Below are 7,019 nucleotides of genomic sequence, written 5' to 3' on the forward strand. Positions count from 1 at the left end.
CGGTGCTCCACCTGATCGAATAGTTAGGGCCTTAGAAGTCAACCCCAGATGAATAAAATACATTCATGATGCAACAGCTTTTCCATCATATAAAACGAATAATTGCAACCAGTATGAAAGTTATGGTCATGTCTACTTTCCGGGCAACCTAGGCTTCACTGTATGGCGTTCTTCCACCACATCGGATAGCTACGGCCTCAGAAGTCAACGCCTGAAGTATAAAATACAATAAAAATACAACTATCTTTCCATCCTATAACAGGAATAATTGCAACCCGTGTGAAAGTGATTGTCATTTCTACGTTCCAGGCAACCTACGCTTCACTCTAGGGCGTTGCTCCACCAGATCAAACAGTTAGGGCCTTAGAAGTCAACGCGCCAAGCATTAAATACAAAATAAATAGAACAGTCTTTCCATTGTATAAAACGAATAATTGCTACCAGTGTAAAAGTTTTGGTCATTTCTATGTTCCGGGCAACCTAGGCTTCACTCTAGGGCGGTGCTCCACCTGATCGAATAGTTAGGGCCTTAGAAGTCAACCCCAGATGAATAAAATACATTAATGATGCAACAGCTTTTCCATCATATAAAACGAATAATTGCAACCAGTATGAAAGTTATGGTCATGTCTACTTTCCGGGCAACCTAGGCTTCACCCTAGGGCGCTGCTCCAACAGATTGAATAGTTAGGGCCTTAGAAGTCTATGCCCGAAGCATAAAATGCAATATAAATATAACAGTTCTTCCATCGTATAAAACGAATAATTGCTACCAGTGTGAAAGTTATGGTCATTTCTGCGTACCGCGCAACCTGGGCTTTACCCTAGGGCGTTGTTCCACCAGATGGAATAGTTAGGGCCTAAGAAGTCAACGCCAGAAGTATAAAACACGATATAAATACAACAGCTTTTCCATCGTATAAAATAAATAATTGCAACCAGTGTGAAAGTTATGGTCATTTCTACGTTGCGGGCAACCTAGTCTTCACCCTAGGCCGTTGTTCCACCAGATCGAATAGTTAGGGCCTAAGAAGTGAACGCCAGAAGCATAAAATGCAATAAAAATACAACAGCTTTTCCATCGTATAGCAGGAATAATTTGCAACCAGTGTGATAGTAGTGGTCATTTCTACGTTCCAGGCAACCTATGTTTCACTCCAGGGCGTTGCTACACCAGGTCGAATAGTTACGGCCTAAGAAGTCAACGCCAGAAGCATAAAATACGATAAAGATGCAACAGCTTTTCCATCGTATAAAACAAATAGTTGCAACCAGTTTGATAGTGATGGTCATTTCTACGTTCCGTGCAACCTAGGCTCCACTCTAGGGCGTTGCTCCACCAGATCGAATAGTTAGGGCCTTAAAAGTCAACGCCCGAAGCATAAAATATAAAATAAATAGAACAGTTTTTCCATCGTATAAAACGAATAATTGCCACCAGTGTGAAAGTTATGGTCATTTCTACCTTCCGGGCAACCTAGACTTCACCCTAGGGCGTTGTTCCACCAGATGGAATAGCAACGGCCTAAGAAGTCAACGCCAGAAGCTTAAATACAATATAAATATAACAGTTTTTCCATCGTATAAAACGAATAATAGCAACCAGTGTGAAAGTTATGGTCATTTATACGTTCCGGGCAACGTAGGCGTCACTCTACGGCGATGCTCAACCAGATCAAACAGATAGGGCATTAGAAGTAAACGCCCGAAGCATAAAATACAAAATAAATACAACGGTTTTTCCATTGTATAAAACGAATAATTGCTGCCAGTGTAAAAGTTATGGTCATTTCTACGTTCCGGGCAACCTAGGCTTCACCCTAGGGCGTTGTACCACCAGATCGAATAGTTAGGGCCTAAGAAGTGAACGCCAGAAGCATAAAATACAATATAAATACAACAGTTTTTCCATCGTATAAAACGAATAATTGCAACCAGTATGAAACTTATGGTCATTTCTACGTACCCGGCAACCTAGGCTTCACTCTAGGGCGTTGCTCTACCAGATCGAATAGTTAGGGCCTTAGAAGTCAACGCCCGAAGCATAAAATTCAAAATAAATAGAACAGTTTTTCCATCGTATAAAACGGATAATTGCTACCAGTGTGAAAGTTATGGTCATTTCTACTTTCCGGGCAACCTAGGCTTCACCCTAGGGCGTTGTTCCACCAGATGGAATAGTTAGGGCCTAAGAAGTCAACGCCAGAAGCATAAAATACGATATAAATACAACAGCTTTTCCGTCGTATAAAACAAATAATTGCAACCAGTTTGAAAGTGATGGTCATTTCTACGTACCGGGCAACCTAGGCTTCACTCTAGGGCGTTGCTCCACCAGATCGAATAGTTAGGGCCTTAGAAGTCAACGCCCGAAGCATAAAATATAAAATAACTACAACAGCTTTTCCATCGTATAAAACAAATAATTGCAACCAGTTAGAAAGTTATGGTCATTTCTACGTTCCGGGCAACCTAGGCTTCACTGTATGGCGTTCTTCCACCACATCGGATAGCTACGGCCTCAGAAGTCAGCGCCTGAAGTATAAATTACAATAAAAATACAACTGTCTTTCCATCCTATAACAGGAATAATTGCAACCCGTGTGAAAGTGATGGTCATTTCTACGTTTCAGGCAACCTATGCTTCACTCTAGGGCGTTGCTCTACCAGATCAAACAGTTAGGGCCTTAGAAGTCAACGCCCGAAGCATTAAATACAAAATAAAGAGAACAGTTTTTCCATTGTATAAAACGAATAATTGCAACCCGTGTAAGAGTTATGGTCATTTCTACGTTCCGGGCAAACTAGGCTTCACCCTAGGCCGTTGTTCCACCAGATCGAATAGTTAGGGCCTAAGAAGTGAACGCCAGAAGCATAAAATACATTAAAACTACAACAGTTTCTCCATCATATAAAACGAATGATAGCAACCAGTGTGAAAGTTATGGTCATTTCTACGTTCCGGGCAATCTAGGCTGCACTCTAGGGCGTTGCTCCACCAGATCGAATAGTTAGGGCCTTAGAAGTCAACGCCCGAAGCATAAAACACAAAATAAATAAAACAGTTTTTCCATCGTACAAAACGAAAAATTGCAAACAGTGTGAAAGATATGGACATTTCTACGATCCTGGCTACCTAGGCTTCACTCTATGGCGTTCTTCCACCACATCGAATAGCAGCGGCCTCAGAAGTCAACGCCAGAAGCTTAAATACAATATAAATATAACAGTTTTTCCTTCGTATAAAACGAATAATAACAACCAGTGTGAAAGTTATGGTCATTTCTCCGCTCCGGGCAACCCAGGCTTCACTCTACGGCGATGCTCCACCAGATCAAACAGATAGGGCATTAGAAGTCAACGCCCGAAGCATAAAATACACAATAAATAGAACGGTTTTTCCATTGTATAAAACGAATAATTGCTGCCAGTGTAAAAGTTATGGTCATTTCTACGTTCCGGGCAACCTAGGCTTCACCCTAGGGCGTTGTACCACCAGATCGAATAGTTAGGGCCTAAGAAGTGAACGCCAGAAGCATAAAATACAATATAAATACAACAGTTTTTCCATCGTATAAAACGAATAATTGCAACCAGTATGAAACTTATGGTCATTTCTACGTACCCGGCAACCTAGGCTTCACTCTAGGGCGTTGCTCTACCAGATCGAATAGTTAGGGCCTTAGAAGTCAACGCCCGAAGCATAAAATTCAAAATAAATAGAACAGTTTTTCCATCGTATAAAACGGATAATTGCTACCAGTGTGAAAGTTATGGTCATTTCTACTTTCCGGGCAACCTAGGCTTCACCCTAGGGCGTTGTTCCACCAGATGGAATAGTTAGGGCCTAAGAAGTCAACGCCAGAAGCATAAAATACGATATAAATACAACAGCTTTTCCGTCGTATAAAACAAATAATTGCAACCAGTTTGAAAGTGATGGTCATTTCTACGTACCGGGCAACCTAGGCTTCACTCTAGGGCGTTGCTCCACCAGATCGAATAGTTAGGGCCTTAGAAGTCAACGCCCGAAGCATAAAATATAAAATAACTACAACAGCTTTTCCATCGTATAAAACAAATAATTGCAACCAGTGTGAAAGTTATGGTCATTTCTACGTTCCGGGCAACCTAGGCTTCACTGTATGGCGTTCTTCCACCACATCGGATAGCTACGGCCTCAGAAGTCAGCGCCTGAAGTATAAATTACAATAAAAATACAACTGTCTTTCCATCCTATAACAGGAATAATTGCAACCCGTGTGAAAGTGATGGTCATTTCTACGTTTCAGGCAACCAATGCTTCACTCTAGGGCGTTGCTCTACCAGATCAAACAGTTAGGGCCTTAGAAGTCAACGCCCGAAGCATTAAATACAAAATAAAGAGAACAGTTTTTCCATTGTATAAAACGAATAATTGCAACCCGTGTAAGAGTTATGGTCATTTCTACGTTCCGGGCAAACTAGGCTTCACCCTAGGCCGTTGTTCCACCAGATCGAATAGCTAGGGCCTAAGCAGTGAACGCCAGAAGCATAAAATACATTATAACTACAACAGTTTTTCCACCATATAAAACGAATGATAGCAACCACTGTGAAAGTTATGGTCATTTCTACGTTCCGGGCAATCTAGGCTGCACTCTAGGGCGTTGCTCCACCAGATCGAATAGTTAGGGCCTTAGAAGTCAACGCCCGAAGCATAAAACACAAAATAAATAAAACAGTTTTTCCATCGTACAAAACGAAAAATTGCAAACAGTGTGAAAGATATGGACATTTCTACGATCCTGGCTACCTAGGCTTCACTCTATGGCGTTCTTCCACCACATCGAATAGCAGCGGCCTCAGAAGTCAACGCCAGAAGCTTAAATACAATATAAATATAACAGTTTTTCCTTCGTATAAAACGAATAATAACAACCAGTGTGAAAGTTATGGTCATTTCTCCGTTCCGGGCAACCCAGGCTTCACTCTACGGCGATGCTCCACCAGATCAAACAGATAGGGCATTAGAAGTCAACGCCCGAAGCATAAAATACACAATAAATAGAACGGTTTTTCCATTGTATAAAACGAATAATTGCTGCCAGTGTAAAAGTTATGGTCATTTCTACGTTCCGGGCAACCTAGGCTTCACCCTAGGGCGTTGTACCACCAGATCGAATAGTTAGGGCCTAAGAAGTGAACGCCAGAAGCATAAAATACAATATAAATACAACAGTTTTTCCATCGTATAAAACGAATAATTGCAACCAGTATGAAACTTATGGTCATTTCTACGTACCCGGCAACCTACGCTTCACTCAAGGGCGTTGCTCTACCAGATCGAATAGTTAGGGCCTTAGAAGTCAACGCCCGAAGCATAAAATTCAAAATAAATAGAACAGTTTTTCCATCGTATAAAACGGATAATTGCTACCAGTGTGAAAGTTATGGTCATTTCTACTTTCCGGGCAACCTAGGCTTCACCCTAGGGCGTTGTTCCACCAGATGGAATAGTTAGGGCCTAAGAAGTCAACGCCAGAAGCATAAAATACGATATAAATACAACAGCTTTTCCGTCGTATAAAACAAATAATTGCAACCAGTTTGAAAGTGATGGTCATTTCTACGTACCGGGCAACCTAGGCTTCACTCTAGGGCGTTGCTCCACCAGATCGAATAGTTAGGGCCTTAGAAGTCAACGCCCGAAGCATAAAATATAAAATAACTACAACAGCTTTTCCATCGTATAAAACAAATAATTGCAACCAGTGTGAAAGTTATGGTCATTTCTACGTTCCGGGCAACCTAGGCTTCACTGTAAGGCGTTCTTCCACTACATCGGATAGCTACGGCCTCAGAAGTCAACGCCTGAAGTATAAAATACAATAAAAATACAACTGTCTTTCCATCCTATAACAGGAATGATTGCAACCCGTGTGAAAGTGATGATCATTTCTACGTTCCAGGCAACCTACGCTTCACTCTAGGGCGTTGCTCTACCAGATCAAACAGTTATGGCCTTAGAAGTCGACGCCCGAAGCATTAAATACAAAATAAATAGAACAGCTTTTCCATTGTATAAAACGAATAATTGCTACCAGTGTAAAAGTTATGGTGATTTCTACGTTCCGGCAACCTAGGCTTCACCCTAGGCCGTTGTTCCACCAGATCGAATAGTTAGGGCCTAAGAAGTGAACGCCAGAGGCATAAAATACAATATAAATACAACAGTTTTTCCACCATATAAAACGAATAATTGCAACCAGTATGAAAGTTATGGTCATTTCTACGTTCCGGCAACCTAGGCTTCACCCTAGGCCGTTGTTCCACCAGATCGAATAGTTAGGGCCTAAGTAATGAACGCCAGAAGCATAAAATACAATATAAATACAACAGTTTTTCCATCATATAAAACGAATGATAGCAACCAGTGTGAAAGTTATGGTCATTTCTACGTTCCGGGCGATCTAGGCTGCACTCTAGGGCGTTGCTCCACCACATCGGATAGCTACGGCCTCAGAAGTCAACGCCTGAAGTATAAAATACAATAAAAATACAACTGTCTTTCCATCCTATAACAGGAATAATTGCAACCCGTGTGAAAGTGATGATCATTTCTACGTTCCAGGCAACCTACGCTTCACTCTAGGGCGTTGCTCTACCAGATCAAACAGTTACGGCCTTAGAAGTCAACGCCCGAAGCATTAAATACAAAATAAATAGAACAGTTTTTCCATTGTATAAAACGAATAATTGCTACCAGTGTAAAAGTTATGGTCATTTCTACGTTCCGGCAACCTACGCTTCACTCTAGGGCGTTGCTCTACCAGATCAAACAGTTATGGCCTTAGAAGTCAACGCCCGAAGCATTAAATACAAAATAAATAGAACAGTTTTTCCATTGTATAAAACGAATAATTGCTACCAGTGTAAAAGTTATGGTCATTTCTACGTTCCGGGCAACCTAGGCTTTACCATAGGGCGTTGTTCCACCAGATGGAATAGTTAGGGCAAAAGAAGTCAACGCCAGAAGC

The sequence above is a fragment of the Calliopsis andreniformis genome, unplaced genomic scaffold (assembly GCF_051401765.1).
Source record: "Calliopsis andreniformis isolate RMS-2024a unplaced genomic scaffold, iyCalAndr_principal scaffold0004, whole genome shotgun sequence".
Lineage (NCBI taxonomy): Eukaryota > Metazoa > Arthropoda > Insecta > Hymenoptera > Andrenidae > Calliopsis > Calliopsis andreniformis.